The sequence below is a fragment of the Parus major genome, chromosome 18 (assembly GCF_001522545.3).
Source record: "Parus major isolate Abel chromosome 18, Parus_major1.1, whole genome shotgun sequence".
Taxonomy (NCBI): domain Eukaryota; kingdom Metazoa; phylum Chordata; class Aves; order Passeriformes; family Paridae; genus Parus; species Parus major.
Window position 1 is genome coordinate 8,010,744 of NC_031786.1, and position 20,505 is coordinate 8,031,248.

The following is a 20,505-nucleotide window of genomic DNA, read 5'->3' on the forward strand; positions in this document are numbered from 1 at the left end:
CTGGAACTGCACTGCCATGGGAGCAGGAACCCTGCACAGCTGGAACTGCACTGCCATGGGAGCAGGAACCCTGCACAGCTGGAACTGCACTGCCACGCTGCCCTTTACAAAGCCAACCAGCCCGAGGCCTTACCACAAATCCCAAATTAGCCCCATTCCAAAATGGCCAGGCCAAAAGTAGAAGAAAAAAATCCCTGCATAAAATTAAAAAACACCCCAACAAAAGGACAACTAAATCATGTGGAAAATATGCTGCCACCAGCAGCAACGCTGGGTTATGCAATGGGTTTAACTCCTCCACTCGTGTGCACGGGACAGCCCCAAGGATGGGACAGAAAACTGGGCAGGTGAGGTGCAGAGAAATTAAGAAATTAAATAGAGCAGAAAGCCACCCTCCACTTGATAAAGGCCAGGAGCATCTCCAGCACCTCAAGAAGCAGCTGGCAGCGTGCAGAGGGGCTGATCTGTCTCTGGGCAGGGAGATGTGCAGGCAAACTGTCCCCAGCTCAGGGAGCAGACACTCCTCACCAAACTGCCCTCAGGGGGAGGAGAAGGGCTCAGGGCTTGCCAGGCTGCAGCCAGACCAAAGCCACAGGAAGAGCAGCACCCCTGTCAGGGCAGCCCATGTGCTTCAGATGGTCTGTGGGGAACTTGTGATTTCTGACTGGGGAAAAATACAATAAAATCAGTATATTACAGTATATTGTATTGGAGTGTCTGCAGGACAGCAGCGATGCAAAGACACCGATCCCCAGCAGCACCAGCAAACTCCCAAGGGAAATGCCACAACTCAAACATGCAATTTTATTTTTTTTCAGCTTCCCAGCATTGAGATGGTCTTTTCTTAGCAAAAACTCCAGTGTCACACTCAGCTCCGAGGGGGTTGTGCCAGCAGGAGGGTGCAGCCAAAGCACAGGACCACCTGGTGGCACACAGGGATGCTGTGCTGGGTGGCAGGGAGCACTCCCAGGAGCCACTTGTCTAAACAATAAAGATCTTAGAAATAAATTGGAGCAGAGCAGTGGATGCCTGGGATACATCATGGGCACATCCTTGATTTGTCTGACCTGCTGTGCTCTCTGAGGGGACCTCAGAGATATCAAACCTGTGGTGCTGTCAGGGCCAGTGTCGACAAGCTGATCCTTCTGGAGCACTGCAAGGAGGAGGGGGTTAATAAACACCTCATTAGTGTCTGAAACCCCTGACTGCCACCGAGTCCCTGGCAAGAGCAGGACCACCTCACATGATTCACCATTGTCACCTTAACTCACACTTAACTCACACAAGGGCCCATCGCTTTGCTGATGGGGCAGAGAGCTCAAGGTCTGCAGCTCTCTCCCACTGAAGAGTTCCTGGATAAACATCAAACACATGGGAACAAGTGCTTGTGCCATATTTAGAGCTTCCCTGCCAGGGAAACCCTGTCCACGTGGGCACAGGAGATGTGGAGATGGTCAGGGCAGCGCTGCACCAAGTGGGGACAGAGCCAGAGCTCTGGTTCGGGCACGGCTGACTCAGGACAGCTGCTCCAAGGTTGATTTTGCCAAAGGCTCGGGGCTGTTGCTCTGTAATTGATGCATGTCAGACACCAGCCAAAGCCAACATCTGCGAAGCAGCAGATGAAAGACACCCTGTGGGGAGGGAAGCCCCTGGGAGCCCCCCGGGGACCCTCCTGCTCCTGCAGTCAGCTGGATGCCGTGTGCTGTGGGATGGGCTTGGCCAGGGGCTGCTGGAGCTGCTGTGCTGGTGCCACGAGGCTGCCACAGCCCGGGACACTGCGGGCAGGGCGTGCAAGGACAGCCATGGGCTCCCCCAAAACCAGGGACTGGTAATCCTCCCAGAGGATCTGGGACAGGGATCTGTGGGAGACTGGGGCTGCACTGCAGGCACACAAAGGTTAAAGCACCCTGGCAGAGGCTGAACTGGGAGTGTCTCACCCACCTCAGGTCCTGGTTAGACCTAGCAGCTCCATGCTCTGCTGGTGATCTGGGACAGCAGAGCTGGTCCTGGAGCGGGGTTGGTCACAGACCTGATGCTCAGTGGCTGCACAGAGGAACCAGAGAGAGGCCAGGAGGCTGCACCTCTGCCATGTCCGCCTGTCAACAGATCCAAACCACTGCCCCCTCTAGGGCTGCACACAATCAATGGCAATGTTTGGGGAGTAAATCCAAGAAACACCCTTACGATGGAGGGAACCAAGCACTGGCCACCTTTTGATGATGCTGCAACCAGTTCTGCAGAGCTACAACATCCAGAATATCAGGACACTGTGGGTAACTTCCCTTCCCTCCACACAATAGATGCTGGCAATACCATGGGCTTCCACATTTGTGGGATGGATTTGTGCAAACAGAGAGAACAGGTTCAGAGCAGTGAATGGAGGTGTATCATGGTCTGAAAGCACAGCCCAAGCAGCTGAGTGCCCACAGATGTTTTCAAGGGGGAAGTGTGAACCACCTAACCTCTCGAGCTTTGGGAGTGGCTGTCTTGGAGAATCGTGCCAGGAGGGTATCCCAGAGACATCTGTAGCTCCAAAAAGAGAATCTACAGCTCCTGGTTAAGAACAGCTGGCTGTGGGGACTGCAGCACGTGGCCTCCAGGGCCTCTCTCCCGGGCACACTGAGCCAGTGACCACAGGCTATGGAAACTGATCCAACCTGTGGAGGAGGTGGCAGAGACAGCTCTCCCTCCCCAGGGGACAGGAGGAGTCTCTGCAAAGCCAGGACTGGATGCAACCCCAGCATGGCCCAGGCACTGCTGGCTTTTCCATCTGCCACGGGATCCCCCAGTGCTGAACGCAGCAGGTCCCTGCTGGATGTGTGGGTGCCAGGGAATGTGAGGAACAGCTCACTCCAAAGCTGGGCTGGCTCAGCCTGGCACACAGAGCCAGTGACACAGCACCACGAAATTGTAACTAAGTGACGTTCCTGTTACTCAGCTGCAATCACCAGCACCTGGCTGGCATTGCCAGACCCAAGCTGAGTCTGTCCTTTGCATCCCTGAGTTTCAGGCTGGCCACCAGCCCAGGCCCACCTATCAATCAGTTACGTTTCCTTCTCAGCTTGCATTTCCACCTGGGTGCCAACAAACACGACCCAGAAAGAGCGGAGTGTGCTTAACTCTGCTCCATTAGACCAAACCCGCCCAAAAGCTGCCAGAGAGGTGGCCAGGTGCCTCCTGAGCATGCACAACACTTCAGGCTTGAAGCCTTTTACTCACGTGGGGAATTCAACAACAACAGAAAGACTAGATTGCAAGAGACTTCCAAGATCATAAAGTCCAATCCATGCCCTAACACCGCAACCAACTAGACCACGGCATAAATAGAATAAACCCATTTTCAGAGTTTAAAAAACGAGGCAGTGATTCCTGCTGTGGTGTGAGTGCTTCCACAGGCAACCAGTCTGTGCCACAGCCCTGAGTCACAAGTTGTGGGCACACATCACATGCAGGTCGAGCTGTGCCCTCCAGCCACGTGCGCTTCCGCCCTCACTCACTGTGTGCTTCCCCTCCCGCTCCGGAAGCCCAGCAGTCCCCTGCCCTCTGCAGCTCAACCCTCCTGGCTCTTTTATTTACAAGAGATGGATTCTTCAGTGCTCCCCATCACTGCTTCCCTTCCCATCTTGAACGTTCCGGCTGCTGCAGGCTCTGGTCATCACCTGCGTTTCTGGGCTGGGGTGCAGGAGCCCATCCCAGGGGTCAAACCATGGTGCCAGCTCCACAGGCTCCAGCTGCTGCCCGTGGCTCCCGGATGTGGTGTGAGGGCTGACCACCACCCTGCCCCAGTCGGACACGTGTAGCTCTGGCAGCACAATCCACACTCTGACATTCTCATTCCTCCAACCACGTGAGACAACAGCTCTAAACCACTTACAAAAACCCGCAAAGAGTTGTTAGGATGTTCACCTCAATGTTTAAAAAGGAGATGATCATAAACAACCCCAAGTCTTGGCTTGGACATGCAGAGATCTCTGGCCATGCGGCCCCACCGACCACCCTCTGTAAGGAGCTGCTTGCCCTGGAGCTAGAGCAAGGCTGACCCCAGAGCAATCCTCACTCACTGGGAACACCCCATTGAGAGGAACCTTCCTGCACACAGATCTCAGCAGAAGCTGCTCCATCAACAGGCCCCATGTAGCCCATGGCAGTGGCCAGCACAGCCCTTGCTCCCCGCAGACAGGCTCAGTCAGGGTGTCTGTGCCCAGGAGGGTCCAAAGGCACCCACAAAACCGATTCCATGGGGGCTCTGAGGATGGGATCCACTCCCACCCCTGTCCACCCAGCCTGGACAATGGTACTCAGCACGGGAGGGACACAAGGACCCTCCCCAGCCCCTTCACTTCTGTCACCACTGCTCTGCAGAGCTCTGTGCTGTGAAAACAAAGAGCCAGGCAGCGCTCCCCAAACTCAGCTTGTCCAGACAACACCGCAGAAGGGATGAGTCGGGCCAAGCCCCAGGAATGGGCACCGGGCACGGCTCAGTGTGCCCAGGGCCGCCGAGCTGCGCTCCAGGACTGATGCCCCCATCCCACGAGGCACCGACTGCAGCCACGGCAAAAAAAGGAGCAAGCCAGGATTTACATCCTGGGGGTTGCAGTTCAGCTTCCTTTTTTTTTTTCCCTATTTTTTTCCTCCCCTTTTAGTTTTTTTTCCCCCCGCCTGGTTTTGCTCTTTGACGGCTAGGGTGGTATGGATTTTGACTTAATTTCTTTGTTTGTTTCCGTTGTTTTCTTTCTTTACCAAGGGCAGCTGTGCCCCAGACGCCCCGCGAGCCCTTTCGCGGGGCAGCAGCCGGAGCAGGGCGGGCAGGGCAGGGGACAAGGGGAACCCCCGGGGGCAGGGGACAAGGGGGTGCCCACGGGGGCAGGGGACATGGGGGTACACCCGGGGGCAAGGGGTGCCCCCCGGGCAGGACAGGGGTTGATCTATTGCTCCCCACGGACAATGCCGGCAGCGCGGCCAGGCGGTGCCGAGCCGCGGCCCCTCCTGAGGGGCGCAGCGGCGGCAGAAGGCCCCGAGCTCCCCTCAGCACCCGGTGCCCCGGCCCGGGGGAACCCCCACCCCGGGAACCGCGGCACCCACCGCCCCGCTCTCTCAGGCCCTTCCCCAGAATAATTCACCCCCCAAAAAAGCGCTTCCCCACCACCACGATGCCCCCTCCGCTGCCCCACGGAGCCCCCGCCCCCGGGCACCGGAGACTCACCCGCGGCGGCGGCGGCTCCGGCAGCCGCTGGCTCCCGCCTCCTCCCGCGCTGTCCTCCGCCTCCTCCCCCATCGCCCTTCCTCCTCCTCCTCCTCCTCCCCCATCACCCTGCCTCCTCCCCCTCCAGCCCTGCCCGGGGGGATGGAGCCTCTTCCCGGGAAGTTGCTTCGCCCCCGGGCGGTTTCCATCCCCCCGCCGCTCCCGGCCCGGCCCGGCCCAGGGGGGCCCGCAAAGGGTGAGAGGAAGAAGAGTTTGGGGGCACGTCCCAGCCCGGCTCCCCGCAGGAGCTGCGGGGAAACTTCCACGGGAAACAGAGAGGCTGGGAACAACGGGGCAGAGGAGCCCATTTCACCCAGCGCTCCAGGGACGGGTGCCAGGGTCCCGTCCCCATGCCCAGGAGAGCCTTTTGCTTCCCGGCATCCCGAGATTCTCCAGCAGAGCCCCAGAGCAGTCGCGGCTGTGAGTGCTGGGAGCGAGGGCTCGCTTTGCTCTGCAGCTGGTTGAAGATGTCTGGGCTGCACCTCACATCTGCCAGGACAAGATGTTAACCTACCCCCATGGGCATGGCTGCTCTCTAAAATGATGTCAGTGAGGCTGAATGAAGATATTAGCTGTCTCCACAACTCCTTCTGCCTTACACCTTGATCCCAGAATGTCCTGCCAGTGGAGGAAAGCTGCCTGGTGCACGGGGCCAGGGATGCTGGGCTGCACCACCTGGCCCTGCTCCCTCCAGCACACACCCTGGTGTGGGGTGAAATCCCCTCTGTCATGTCCAGCAGTGGTGGTGGGACTCCCTCCTGTCACAGCCAAGGTGAAGCCAACCTCCCCCTCTTTTGGGCTCCTGTGTCCAACACATTACTTTGACCTCTCCTGTGACCTCAGAACTTTTCCCCTGCAGCTCCCCGATTTGCATTCCAAGAGAAAGGCCTGCAGGTGATGAAAGGGTTAAGACAGATGTGCACATCTGCAATCTTCAACACCCAGAGGACTCCCTTTCCCACGAACAGCCCCTGCACAGCCTGCAGGCCCAGGGCTAGTACTTGTACTCCCTTTTGGACCTGTTACCAGCACCACCAGCCTCTGCCACGCTCCTGCACCTGATGCAAGCCCTGTCACCCGTGCCAGTGGCACCCCTGCTCTGTCTCCTGCCTGTGGCTCTAGCGTGGCTGTCACCTTCCCTCTCCGCTTCCATCCCACCAGGCGTGGCAGATCTTCCTGCACATCAGGCTGGCAGCAGCCCCTCCCCACCACGCTGGGCTGGCAGCACTCCTCCTGAGATGCCCAGCAGGGCTGGCACAGGCTGCTCTGCAAATGATGGGTGCTGAGGGGAGACAAGACCCACATCCCCCCACTTCAGCAAGTACCACAAATACCGATTTCTGAGAAACCTCCACCCAGCACCCCGGCAGGAAACCCAACCTCAATCTGCTTACGCTGCAGCTGCATGCAGATTTCTGCCAGATTACACCACTTTTTATGACTTATTAAAGCTTTAACCCCTATCAATGGGCATTAGTGTTTTAATCTCTCTAATCTCCAGGAAAATCCAATGCTAGATGCCAAACCAGACTTGCCCGAGTAGCAGCTCTGTTTGCAAGTCACTCCAGCCTTGTTTTAGCTGGAGAAAGGCAGGAAAAGGCTGTGCCGAGCTCTCTTAGGTGCTGTGTTTGCACAAAGAGTGAAGGGAGGATCTCAGGTGTGATGGTTTCCTGTCCCTGCCATTAAGTTGGCCACATCTGTGGCTGTGCAGGAGTTAAGCATCAGCACAGGGTTTATGTACCCAAACCAGCAAAGGGGTGAACGTGGCGCGCTCAGCCCTGTGAGCCAGCTCCTCTCACTCCTCCGAGTTAATTTTTTCAGATTGAAATCGTGGGCATACTTTGGTCTTTGCCTGTGAGGGAATAAAAATAACCATAGGAAAGTTCTCCCCATGGTCATGAAGCTCTGCAAAGATATTCCACAGAAACACAGATTGGTTTGGTTGAAAGGGACCTTAAAGACCATTTAATTCCAATCATGGGCAGGGACACCTTCCCCTAGACCAGGTCCAACCCAGCCTTGGACACTTCCAGGGATGGTGCAGCCACAGCTTCTCTGGACACCCCGTGCCAGGACCTCACCACCCTCAGGGAAAAAAATTAGGGCACACGGGAACTCAACACCGTGTACAAGTTGCTTCCCGTAGTCATTAATAGAAAATATTTTGTTTCAACTCCTATCTGCTCCCTCTCAGGAGCAACAGGTGGTGAGCAAGCAGCTCAGAAGGAAAACAAAGTGTCATCCTTGGCCTCACAGCAAGTGCAGCAGGGCTTTGGGAGCACTGCTGGTCCCCAGACAGCTCCTGGTGACTTTGGGAGGTTTGCACAGAGGAGGCACTCGCAGAGTGACAAACCCTGGGATTTGTTCTTACAGGGGCATTTCCATTCCTGCAAGGAAGAAGGTACTCTCCCACTTCTTCCCACTTCTCCCACTGCTCCTTTCTGGCTCTGAGCACAGGCAGGACCGACAGGCAGAGGAAGGAAGCAGCTTTACCCCTCCAGTGCAGATGAATTGGAGAGGGATTAAGTGACTCGCCCAGGGTCACACAGAAATCTTACAGCAGAGCCAAGAATTGGATCCAAATCCTCTAATTAAGGGTTTTAAAATCACAAACTCATTGTTCTTCGCGTAGAAAAACCTAATAATCAGAGTTAGGAGCAATTCTAACAAAGCTTATTGCTGTTGTAAGTTGTATCAGGGGATTTGAAATAACTACAGATCCAGCTTTTAGTCTCACAACTAATCCGAAATACTAAGGAAGATTCCTGCCTGGTTAACACAATCCAATCTGTGCTGCTTTTTGGGGCATCCCTGCAGGTGAAAGCAGGTCCCCATGTCACAACCACACCGTGCAGGGCTGGTGGAGCTCACTGGAGAACGTGCTGCAGCACTGATGCTCTGGGATACACCAACAAGGGTTTCAACAGTCCCTGAGTTCTGGGGACAATCCCAGGCACAGAACACTGCCCAGCAGTGGGGCTGTCCCCCAGCAGCACTGCAGCACTCCCCTGTGCCAGGCAATGCTCTGCCCTCGGCCAGCTCCAGCCATAAATCCTCAACTTTGAGGAATAACCGAGATCTGCAAATGAAAGTGGCTTCACCAGCACTACCCAGGCTGTGGCAGACCTGCCAACAAACTCACTTCATCCCAAGCTGCTCTTAAGAAAACATCAAATCACTTGGGCACAAGCAGCACGAGCAGGACATGTTCTCTTGCAGGAATGCTGAAGGGACATTTCCAATTTTACTGCACCTCAGCAATCCCATTAAAAGTGCACTGTTAGGGCTTAGGAAATAATTTTTATTCTTTCAATATTGCTGCAATGCTGACTACCTGCCAGTCCCCAGTGACTTTGACAGACAGATGGAAATTCTGCCAGCTATATTTATAATCTCAGATCAATAGCAGAATGAAAAGCACATCCAGAGCCCTTGGTAGAGCACCGGCAAACTCAGTGGAAAGTAGCATGACCGAGAAAAGGACATGAGCTTGCAGATCACAAGACCAAAATTTATTTTTTTTTAGCACCTAAAGAGACACCATCACCTCTAGCAGAACAGAAAGGATCCCCCAATGCCAGGAACAGCTAAAACCAGCCCCAAAGCTTTTCTAAGAGCCTGAGTGCAGGTCTGCAAGTGTTACCACCCAGGGAGGGCTCTGGCAGGCAGCCACCATGGTCCCTTCAGCACCTACAGGGTAACTCCCCTGAATATCTCCACGACCCACAGATCAATTACATTCCCCCTCTCTGGCTGTACTGAACTCCCAAGTCCATAGATGATGCAGCTTTTTTTCTTTTAAGCTACCTGGTTTGTGGCACTGACCAGCTGCTCTGAGCAGCCCATGTCAGACACACCTCTGCATGCCCCACCAGCTCCTTCACAAAAGCAGCTCTTTGGTGGCTTCAATCTCAATCAATTTGGTGGCAGCAGGAGCATGGGGTGCAGGCACTGCCAGGAGCACCCCAGGGACATCCTGAGCCAGCACAGGGAGCAGCCACCCCTCCGTGCCCAGGAGCAGGATCCAGACCCTCCAGCACCGCTGCACCGTGACTGTTCTGCTGAACCCACACTACACCCAGGGCTGTCCCAGCTTCCACCACACCAAAACACAAGGTCTCCTCCAGCTGGACATCTCCAGGCTGCTCCCACTCTCCAGGAAGGAAGGAAGGAATTATTTCACACGCTGTCACACCAGCCATCACGAGCAGCTGGCACCATGTCCTTGGCATGAGTCACCCTCTCCCTGGGGAGGCCGTGCCTCGGTTCCTGGTGTCACATCCCAGCAGTGGCCCTGCAGCAGCCTCCCTTCCTCTGGCACATTCCTCCTGCAGAGGATCTGCAGCGCCTGCTCCCTCGAGTGGGGCAGGCAGGAGGCTCCTCACCGGGCTTGAGCAATCCACCAGTTTCCAAAAGGGAACACACTTTGCTTTCCACAGTCACAAAAACTTGGGAAAAGCAAGAAGGAACCCCATTCCTCCCAAATTCCTTTTACCTTGCAGGGGCCACTGGTTAGGGCACTGGTTTGGACAGACACAAAGCACACTTAGCATCTCCCAGGCACTGCCACGGCCTCAGCTCTGAGCACAGGTTTTGCCCAGCAGGGACAGGTCTGCCTTGGCACCAAAATGCTGCTGCTCAGATCTCTGGGCCAGCTATGCAGATGGCACAGCCCAGCCATGCCCAAGAAAACACACTTGGCTGCTTAGGAGCAATCCTCAATCCTCACCCCTCCTCAAGGGAATGATCTGATTCCCCAGACACCCCCACAGATTATCACAAAGGACAAATTATCCCCAAAAGGGGTAAAGCAAAACTGCATCTCACCCCACCAGCGTCCTGGAGCCCCACTCTGCCAGATCCCTGTGTCCTGCCCTGTGGAGAGAGGGGAGCAGATGGATCCCACACAGAGCTCACACATCACCTCAGAGAGCCCCAGCATCCTCCATCACCACCTCTGCTCCTCTCACCAGCAGCAGCATGGTCAAAGCAGAGCCAGCAGCAGGGGCAGAGGTGAGTTTGGTGAAAATAAACCACCTTTGTGAGGGAGAACAGCAGGGAGTGAAAAATACAACTGCCTGAGTCACCCCAAACTTGTTCAAGTGGTTTACACCATTCACCCCAAAGTGGCATCTCTTCTCTAGATGGGGAGATGCCCAGGCAGTGACATCCCTGGGGGTCACAGCACTCCTCTGGTACAAACCAAGCTGCAAAGAAGTTGCTGGGGTGTCCTAACAGTCCTTGCAAGCCACGTGCAGGGATACACGTCCCTGCAAGCTGCACATAATGGGCCCTTCTCCATCCTTTGTCTACTGCCCCTTTTAAACCTATAAACGCCGTTTGGAGGTAAAGAAGAAAGAATTTAGGGCATCCTAACCCTGAAAAGAAGGAAAACTCCATTCAAGCTGCTGGGCTGTCTCCTGCAGCTTAATTAATAACAACCCATCCCCAGCAAGCTGCTGCAGCGCCAGCTGTCTCCTCAGATGGAGGTGCCTTGCTCCGAATAATAGTGCTTTGTATTTTGATGGGAAAAGGTCAGGAGGATGGGGGGGAGGAGGAGCACGGGTGGGAGAGAAATGTGTTGCTTCCCTGCAGTTCCTGACACCGTGAGCGAGTCCTGCTTGGTGCCCATCTGCTGCTGGGTCAGATCTGGGAGGTGTGGCACCCCTCCATCAGCCTTGGGGTGATCACATCCTAAAACTCAGCAGGGAGAGGAGAATTCAGGCCTGTGGCTGCACTCCCCCCACTGCTGGGAGGCCTGGGGAGCTCCCAATGCCACTTTGACAGGGTCCAGGACCCCCTCTGGGGAAATCCCTGCTCTGCTCTTATCAGGAGGCTCCCTGATAACAGCACTGTGTGCCCCTGGCAGCTTTTCCAGGCCCCCAGAAAGGGATGTTTCCTGCTACCATTTGGCTTTTGCATAAACAAACAAGCCAAGCCAGGCTCACAGCAGCAGTGAATGGATCCAAGGTGATGCAACAACACAGCAAAGTGGGGAAATAAAGCAAAATAGACCCAAGCCCAGGGTGTGAGATACCCACAGCCACCAGACTCCAGGGCTGTGAAATCACCTTCATTTCTGCTTGGCCACAGAGCCCGGCACCGAGCACAAACCCTGGCACCTCCTTGGATCCTGGGCACCACAATCAAGGGCTCCTGGGATGCCCATGGATGCTCTCTGCCTGCCATCTCCCTGCTCCTAGCTGGTCATTCCAGCTCTCCTGGAAAAGTGATGCTCCTGCCCTGGATACTGCCTGCAGGGCACTGGTGCCTGGGGAGCACCACTGACACGGTCACTGCCCTCTGAGGAGCACACAGGCAGCTCTTGCCTGGCCTCTGCTCTCACTTTTGCCCCCTCCTTCTCCCACCCACGTCCCTCTGTGCCACCCAGGCTGCCTGGGGCTGCCCCAGCATGGAGATACCTCTGGTGCCAGTGCAGGTTTGGGGTGCAAAGTCCCATCCATTTATCTTGGGGAATAAAGAGAGACTAAAAATGGCAAAGAAAGGCAGCAGGAAGCAGTGTTAGGGCAGGTCCCTGTCCCACAGATACGTCCTCCAGCCAGGCACTGAGGCTTTGCACTTCATCCCCCAGCTGGGCACGGGGGATGCACAGCCCACAGTGCCCCCACAGTGCTTCCACCCCAGGAAAAGGTCCCTGTTGCTTAGCAAAGGGCCATTCATCACCAGGACTGTGTGGGATGACAAAGGGTTAACCCACTGCAGCTGGGCCAGAAATACCATCCAGGACAAAGAGAGACTTCTTGTCACCCGCCCAGCACCAAGAAAAAGGGGCCTTAATCCGATTCCCAAAGAAAATGTGGCTTTTACAGCGCTGCCTGACCAGGGCCCTCCAGCAAGCTTTGCATCTGCAGCAAGAGTTAACCCAGTCTGAGTTTGAGAAGGGGCCAGAAAATAGGAAGGGAAATCACTTTTCCACAAGTTTGGGAGAAGGGAGAGCTGGGTGGAGCCAGCTGGACCCAGGCAGCATCCCTGCAGCAGGACCACAGGGACATGGATGTCTTAGCCTGGAAATTCTGATGGCCCCAAAGCATCCCTAGAGCAGCCAGACCTGGGCAGAGGTTTTTGGGGGATTCATCAGGGGCTGGAGAAAGCATCACTGCTGATTTCCCACCTGCTGCACCCCTTCCTAGAGATCACAGTGAGGGACCTGTGAGCACCCAGCACTGCCTGGTATTTTGGGGATGGTAAAGATGAGCCAGCAGAGATTTCCAGAGCGTCAATGGCAGAACTCTGCCTCATCCCCACGAGGCCAGGGACCCCAGGAAACAAAGCCAGGGACGCTGCTGGAGGCAGACAGTGCTCACAGCCACAAGATGTGGCTGTGCCTTGGCCTCCAGCTGCCAGGCAGACACACATCCCACAGCTCCACATCCCTGCCCCAGGCACAGCTGCCTCCCTGCGGCAAGCGGGGTTTGCCAGCCTGGCTCCCCTACCCTGTTACCTCAAAATGCCACATGCCCACTCCCCTCCTGATTTTTGGACAGACACTTCCAGGATGCCACTGAGCTGTATTTGCAAGATTAACTCTTTCACTGCCATTTTGGTGGTTATTTTTTAACCAACAAGGCCGCTTTACTGTACTCTACTCCACAAAGCCAGACAAATTCTGGGGATAAATGAAATAAAGTACAGTTGAATTCAGCCATAAGATCACAGCACCCAGCAGGATCAACCCCAGGAGAGCCAGTTTTCCTTTTCCCAGACACATTACCCAAGGAGCAGCAGCTCCAGCCCATGTTTCACCCATCCCCAGCACAGCTCTGACAGGGCTGCATTCGGCGTCGAGGCCATACGGAAATCACAGCATTTAAAACCACAGGCTATAAAAATTCCACCGTGCTCAGAGAAGGGAAGTCTGGATTCCCCATGGAGAGGAGTCCAGGAACCGCTGCTGCAGGGTTATTGGCCACCAAGCCATTAGACCCTGCCACATGTGCATACCTCGAGCCACAGCCAGCACAGCCCGGTGGGAGGGTATGTGCTGAGGGGCTCTGGGGTCAAACACATTCAAACCCCACCATGGAGCTCCCCACGAGCCCCACGGCCACACAGGGATTTTGATCTCAACATGGGAAATCACGGATGGCAACTACAACAGCATGGGAGAGCTCCCAGGGCTAGTGCAGTCCTCTGAGCTCCAAACTTTTTTTATCTATTGTGACACAATATCTGCACTCAGGATGCCCCTGAACACACCCTGGACAGCTGTACTCCTCCTGGATGCTGTATCCTACAATCTGGAATCACACCTGGACGAGGCAGCGGCCCTTAGGGGTTCACATATAATCACAATTCTTGCTTTTTTGCATTTTTACCTTGTCTCTAAACCAAAGCTCAGCCCAGTGTTGCCTGCACACACAAATGCCCCATTGCCTGGCTCACCTATCTCCTAGAGGAATTTAGTCCACCAACCACCAGTCATTAATTAGCACCAGGAAACCCAGGACTCTCAGCCAACTCATGTCCAACAGCACCGCAAAATCCCCTCCCACCCCAGAGCTGCACCACCAGTCTGCTCCCTCCGCTGCACCCACCATCCACAGCAGCAGGAATTCAATAAAATTAAGCAACTTTAACCCAAAACTTGCCTGGCTGTATGGGAGGCTGTTCCTGTGCTCCTCTGCTCCGTGTGTTCCTGGAAGCTGACCCTGGGAAGCAGCAGCAGCAAGCCCAGTGTGCCGTGCAGGGCACGCGGCCGCCCGGCTCACGGACTGCTGGATACCCGTGGCTCCAAAGCAGGGCTTAGGGGAGAGATGGAATGACCTGCTCCTTACAGAAGGGTGGACAAATCACCGATGAAATCGCCAGGAAATCCAATATAAACAGCTCAGTGTGTGCTGGAAGTCGCAGCACAGGGCAGCAGTACCGGCCCCATTGGATCCCAGCTGCTCCCCTGGCCCAGATCTGCTCTGGCAGAGCTGAGATAGTCTCAGCCCTGAATACGTCAGCCCAGATCCATCCCGGATGCTCCTTCCCTAAATGAAGTGTGGTCACACTGGGATGGATATAAAAAGCCTAGCCTGAAATCCTCTGGCGTGAAGCCTTTCCTGCAGCCCCGGCTCCTTCCAAGGGCTGTTTGACAGGGAGACATTGGGATACAGAGGGGAAGAGCAAATCCTGGGGCTCACACTGACACAGCCTGGGCTGCCACACCCAGCACCCCCAGCCTCTGCCAGACTAAGGCAAGAGGGAAAACCCCTGGGCTTGGCAAGTCCAGGTGGTCCCACCACTCCACCTAAACTGCGTGTCACAGTCACTGGGCAAACAGCCGTCAGGAGTGGCGAGACAAGGATGCAGAGGGGCCATTCCAATTCCAAAAAGAAAAAGGAGAAGGAAAAAAAAGTGAGGCTCAGAGCTGGGCTGGTTTGCAGAGCTCCAGGGCTGCAACACAGCACAGAACAAACACAGCAGGACCGGAGCGTGGCGTGACCCGGCTGCCATCCCCAGGACCCCACTGTGGGCTGCTCTGCTGCCCCCACCCCAAACCCCACTGCAGGGACCCCCAGCCCTGTCCCCCTACACTCACTGCCAGGGCTGGGGCTGGTGCAAACAAGCCAATTAAAGAGAAACCCGCAGTGGATGCTCTGGGACCAGGGAGCTGAGGGCTGCTCTCAGGGCTGTCCCACACAGCAGCGTGAATGTTCCCCCCAGGAAGGGATCAGCTCTCCCCTGGCAGGCAGCCAGCCATCCCCATGTGCCTCATCCCCAGCCCTGTGGTGTCTCTGTCTCCATGGTGTCCACCTTCCAATGACATCCCCACCCGTGCTGTCCCCATCCCCATGGCATTCCTGTCCCTGGACTGTCATCATCCCTTTGGTGTCTCCAACCTTGTGGCATCCCCACCCTCACAGTGTTCCCATCCATGCAGCATCTCCATGCCCCTGTCCTTTTTGCAGGGGCTGGGGTGTTCCCAGGGCTCTGGGTGATCCCAGTGCACCCCAGTGTAGAGGATGTGTGACCTGGGCACAGGCTGCAGCTCAGGGGCTGCTGCAAGTGAGGGGCAGGATGGGCAAGAGAAGGAGAGAGCAGGAGGCTGGTTTTGGGGAGCACTTCCCACACAGGCACTGAGAGCCATGGAAAAGAGCTCAGGAGCTCTGCACCCACCCAAGCATGCAGGGATGCTCAGGAGGTGGGTTTTCCCCAGTGTTCATCAGGACAAGGGGCCATCAAGCACCAGGAAGTTCCTTTTCCACATCAGTTCACAGCCAACTTCCAGAGCAGAAGTGAGGCTACCCTGTGCTGCCAGACCTCCCTTACGTCACCAGACACACTCCGCACGATGTCACAGCCACACATTTGCCAAAAGTAACGTGAGAGCATCTCCAACACAGCCCACAGAGCCCTCTTAGCCACACATCTGCCAGGCTGGAGAGGCTGTGGCATCCTCTTCCCACGTGCAAACCACACCTGGCCCCTCTGGCAGGGGCAGGGCCCCCAAACCCAGCACAGACCCCACCACAGGCTGCTCCCTCCCCTTCCCTGGCAGCCAGGGCTCCTCCTCAGCACAGGCCTGGTGAGGATGGCCTGTCTGCACTGGGGTCCCGTTCTGCTGGCAGCCCCCACCTCCTCCTGGACCATGTCAGGGTCACTGCCACCCTGTGTCACCCCCAGGAGCTGATCCACCCCCTGTGCCACCCTGTGCCTGCTCAGGCCGTGCTGCAGAGGCTCAGCCCAGCACATGCCATCCCACAGGGAACCTGAGCAGTGGCAGAGCCGGCTCTGCCTCCTCCCTCAGCACAGGCCCTGACAAACCATTCCCCTGTGACAATCAGTCCCTGGTATTTTCCCCCTGCTCTGCTTTTCCCCTCCTCACCCTTCAAACCCCCACACACTCATTGCAGCGCCACACCCAGCTTCCCCACTCCACAAATCCCCACTGGCACAGCTCTGGAGACCCCAGCATTGCCCTTGCCACACATTTTTACTCCCTGAGGCTGGGGAGAACTCAAGCAGAGACTTACTCAGCCAAGGATGACGAGAGGACAGTGCTCGCTGCCCGGTGCCCGCGAGAGCCAAGGATGCTTCAGCACCTATTTCAGCTGCTGCCCCAGAGAGCCTCCCCCCACCTTCTGAAAAGTTCTGCTCAATTCCCTTCGAAAAGGTCTCACAAAGCAGATCCCTCCTGGCTCTCTGCCTCCCTCACCACCAGACATGAAAAGCACTCGAGTTTCTCCCCGGGTAACGCGGGTAAAAGCCTCCAACATCAAAGGCACCACACAAGAGTTCTCGCCCCCCCCATTCCTCCCAGGCACCAGTGCTGGGGCTGCCTCCCTTGAAAGCACAGCAACCTCAGTGGTTGAGGCGCCAACTGTGCTGAAAACACAGTTTTGATTTTTTTTTTCTGGTTTTTTGGGGGGTTTTTTGTTGTTTGTTTTTTTTTTTTTTTTTATCAGCCACAAACTGGGGAAACTGGGGGAAAATCTGGGCCAGGCTCTCCTTCAGGGGCAACACAACCAGTGTGGTCTGGTGGGGTTTTGCCCACTGTCTGCTGCGTGGTCACCCCAGGAAAAGGGCAGCAAAAATATCCCTTGTGCCAGTCCTGCCTGCTCATTGCCCAATGCTGAAGGAAGCCACTGAGTGTCCTGAAGCAAAACCACAAACACCCTCCAAGTGAGCAGATTCCCATGGATTTCTCAGCCCCTTCTGCAACTCCTCTCCCCCATCTGCAAAAACATCTCTCCCTGCTTGGTGAAGCACTTTGATATCTGCACTGCAAAGCAGCGAGGGAAGGGTGTTTACCTGCTTGGAAACAGGGAGCAGCATTTACACCCAAAACAAGGCCTCAGCACAAAATTCCAGGGCAGAGGGAGCAGTTGCAGACGCAGCAGGAAGAGCCACGGATCCAGAAAATGAGGAGGGCTAGAAAACAGCTTCAAACACCGCAGGGATTTCAGAAAGTCCTAGGAGCACATGGTTTCTTGGCCTGTTTCAGAGCGTTCCTCATCCCTTCATCCCACACAGCAGTGGTTCCTGCCAGATCACCGCCTGCCCGGGAATTCTAGGTTCATTTTATTGCTGGAGCATGGAAACAGCCCTCGTGTGCAGGGGGGAGGTGGGAGGGCTCTGCCGTTTAACACTTGGCCGCGTTCACGCTGTGATGAATATCACCGACACACAGATACCAGATGTGCTCGGGGCAGGCTGGAGCGTATCCTAAATTGCACCAAGATGGAATTTTTGGGCAATTTTCAGGGAGTGTTGAGGGCAGGCGCTGATGGGAGAGCAGAGATTTACACAGATAGGCAAGAAAAGAGAATTCTGTGGGGTTATGGCACTGGTCATAACCCCTGGGCCAGCTGCAGTGCCACGGGCTGTGCTTATAATCAGCACCTTGTCATTTGGGGGGCAATTACTCCAATTCCCGTCCGTCCGTGGGTCTGATTTCCACATGCTTGCAGCAAAAACCACTTCAGTTTTACCCCTGCTTCTGCTCATCTCACGGAACTTTGGCTCCAGGAAGGAATTGCTGCTTCAGGAACAGCAAACACTGGGAAGGTTGGACCTCTCCATGCTGCTTCCCCAGGGTCCCACTGCAAGCCCACTCCCCAGCAAATCCATCAGCAGCTTCTCCCCACCCCTATGGGGAGGACTGCCCCGGGGTCACCTACATGGGTGTCCCTTTAATTAGAACCAAACCCTGGAGCAGCACTGGAGACTCATTCCAGCTTTTTGGAGGCCACACACTGCCCTGCCGGCCAGCTGACCTCGAGCAGGGCAACTTCTGGCTCATTGTGGGTGCAGGGTGATGTGGGGCTTTGGCTCATGGCCTGGCCCTGTCCAGTGTGACACAACCCAACACTTGCTCCAGGATGGGGAGCAGCTCGCTGTGCCAAGCAGCCACGGAGCAGCAAAGCCCCTCTGGAGCTCTCTGCAGCTCCACCAGGGACCTGAGCAGCAAACACAAAGACCCAAGTGAGGACAGGACCTGCTGGAATACCTTCACAGCATGTCAGAACTGTGTGATGCTCCAAACCCTCACCATGGGATTTCAGAGACCTCTCCTCTCTCTGCAGGGTTCCCTCCTGCTGATCCCACCCATGGAACAAGGCTGATGTCCTCCAAAAATGAGTTCAGGCTGTGCCTGGCCCTGCTGGTTTTCACTTTTCCTCTTTGCACAGATTTGAGAGCTCAGCTTTGGGTCATCCTCACCTCCCCCAGACCAAGCCAGCCCCACACAGAGGTGCCCAGCTGTGGTTCACACCCCTGATGATGTGACTGGTGGCAACCACCAGCACCAGTGTCACCAGGGCTGTCCCACAGGACACAAACCAGAGAACAAAAAAAGAGGGTCCAGGGCAGAGTAAAACCGTGTCTTCTGCTCTAAGCATGAAAAGAAGCAACAAAAAGGAGCATTTTTCCTCCCTGAAACTCCATGGATGTGTTTGCTGCCAGCAGGGAAAATGTGGGAGCCTGTCTGTCTGTCCAGGCAGAACCTGCAGCGACTCTGGGCGTGAGAAATCCCAAATTCCGCATCCCACAGGGCTGCCTTTGTGCTTCTGCTGAAATGGTGAGGTCTGGCTGGCACCTAAAGCCTGGTTTGGGGGCTGATCAGGGCAGGAGGGAGGGGCAATTCTCTGCAGGCTCCCAGCTATGGCTACAGAGGACTTCACCCAAGCAAAGTATCTCTCTGTTCCTCCTCGGTTTTTTCCCACCACGGGTCCGTGCTGTGCATGCAAAGCCAGCGCTGAGTTGTGGATTTACACCCAGAAACCAAAAGTAAAAGATCTCCATTATTCACTTCTATGAGCAAAGGTTAAATCCTACCGAATACATCAGCTTTTGTGGACAGGACGAGCGTTTGGCAGCCAGCAGGAAGGAACAGGAACGTGGGAATTCCTCCTACGACTTGGCAACAGACTCTTCCCCCAGCACGGGAGCTCTCTGGGGTCTGCTCAGCCTCTGCCAAGCTAAGAAAGCCCCTCATTCAAGCACTCAGTAATCTCACAGGACATCCTGTAGCTCAAGAAGGAGTTTAAATGAGCGGCTGGATGGATTCAAGCTGCCTAATTGTTGGAGAGAGCAATAGGAAAGGTGGGGTGGCACACCTGGAGCTGAGATGTCCTGACCTGCTCTTTGGAGAAACACCTCATCCTACTGAATACAGAAGGTGTCTACAGCAAACCAGCTCCTGAGTCAGTCCTTGCTGAGCTGTCACACAACATCTGCCTGCAATGGGCTCCACCACAACGTGAAAGAAGTCATGTTAATATTTCCTGGGAGGTCTAAGAGGGACATCCTTCCTCTTCCTCCCTCACCCCAGCTGCTCCCATCACCCCACTCCCCATGACTGAACACATCTTGGGGTCTGATGCCCCTCCAGCATCAGGGTGAGGGGGCAGTGCTGGCTTCAGAGTCACAGGAGAGCCAAGACATACATCCTAAAAGGTATTTAGGCACCTAATTCCAATTAGGCTGTAATCCTGCTCAAGAGATTGCAGAAGATGGAGGATGGATGATGGATGGATGATGGATGGATGATGGATGGATATTTGAGAGATGTTTTGGGGCAGACCTGCACCACAATCACACCAAATGGGGAATGAGCACTCAGCAGCTGCACCCAGGTCTCCATCACCACCCACCCTACAGGGCATTGCATGGACTGGGACCAGCACTCAGACCAAGGCCAGGTGTCCACACACCTGTGACAGAAGCCAGGGGGTGGCTGCATTTGCTGGGCAAGTGGAGAGACCTCAATTAGAAGCTGCTGCTGCTGCAGCTCTCAAAGGAGTATCAGGAGCCATCATAGGAGTTACTGGGGGCAGCCATCTCTAAGAGAGCAGAGCTTAGCTTCAGGTGTGAATGAGAGAAACATTTCAGAGCTGCCATGCATGCTTGGTGCATGTTTTTGGGGTTCATTTGTATCTGTTTGGCTCTGTAACACCAAATCCCCACCTTTACAGCACCCACAAACCTAACAGGGTAACAGCAGGTCACACTTCCCAGAGACCTTACACAGGGCAGCTCTTCTGGACACAAACCTGCAGGACACCAAGGGTTCTCCCAGACTTGTCTCCATTCCCTACAAGGACTAAAGAAAGTGTCAGGGGGATGCTCCAGACTGCAAATCCCATGAGCAGCCGAGGAGAGAACAGCACGTGCTGCCCCACAGCAATGGGTGTCACTGGGTGCTGTGCTCCCCAAACCCTCATCTCAGCCTGGCCAGCACCGAGTGACCCCCAAGCTGGGCCCAAACACCATCCCAGAGAAAGCAGGGCAGCCCCACTGCCCCCCAAACACCA

At 55.5% G+C, this 20,505-nt stretch overlaps 1 protein-coding gene across 7 annotated transcripts in view; it reads right to left on the reverse strand.

Annotated features, from left to right (window-relative positions):
- Nucleotides 1-20,505, reverse strand: part of SEPTIN9 (septin 9) — a 136,052-nt gene that overhangs the window by 19,871 nt on the left and 95,676 nt on the right. Inside the window, exon 1 of one of the 7 annotated variants that reach the window (XM_015645947.1) lies at nt 5,204-5,267. The exons of the other annotated variants lie outside the window; for them this stretch is intronic. The gene's annotated coding sequence lies outside the window, so the exon portion shown is untranslated. Of the gene's footprint in view, nt 1-5,203; nt 5,268-20,505 lie in introns of those variants that run through there. 7 annotated transcript variants of the gene reach the window in all.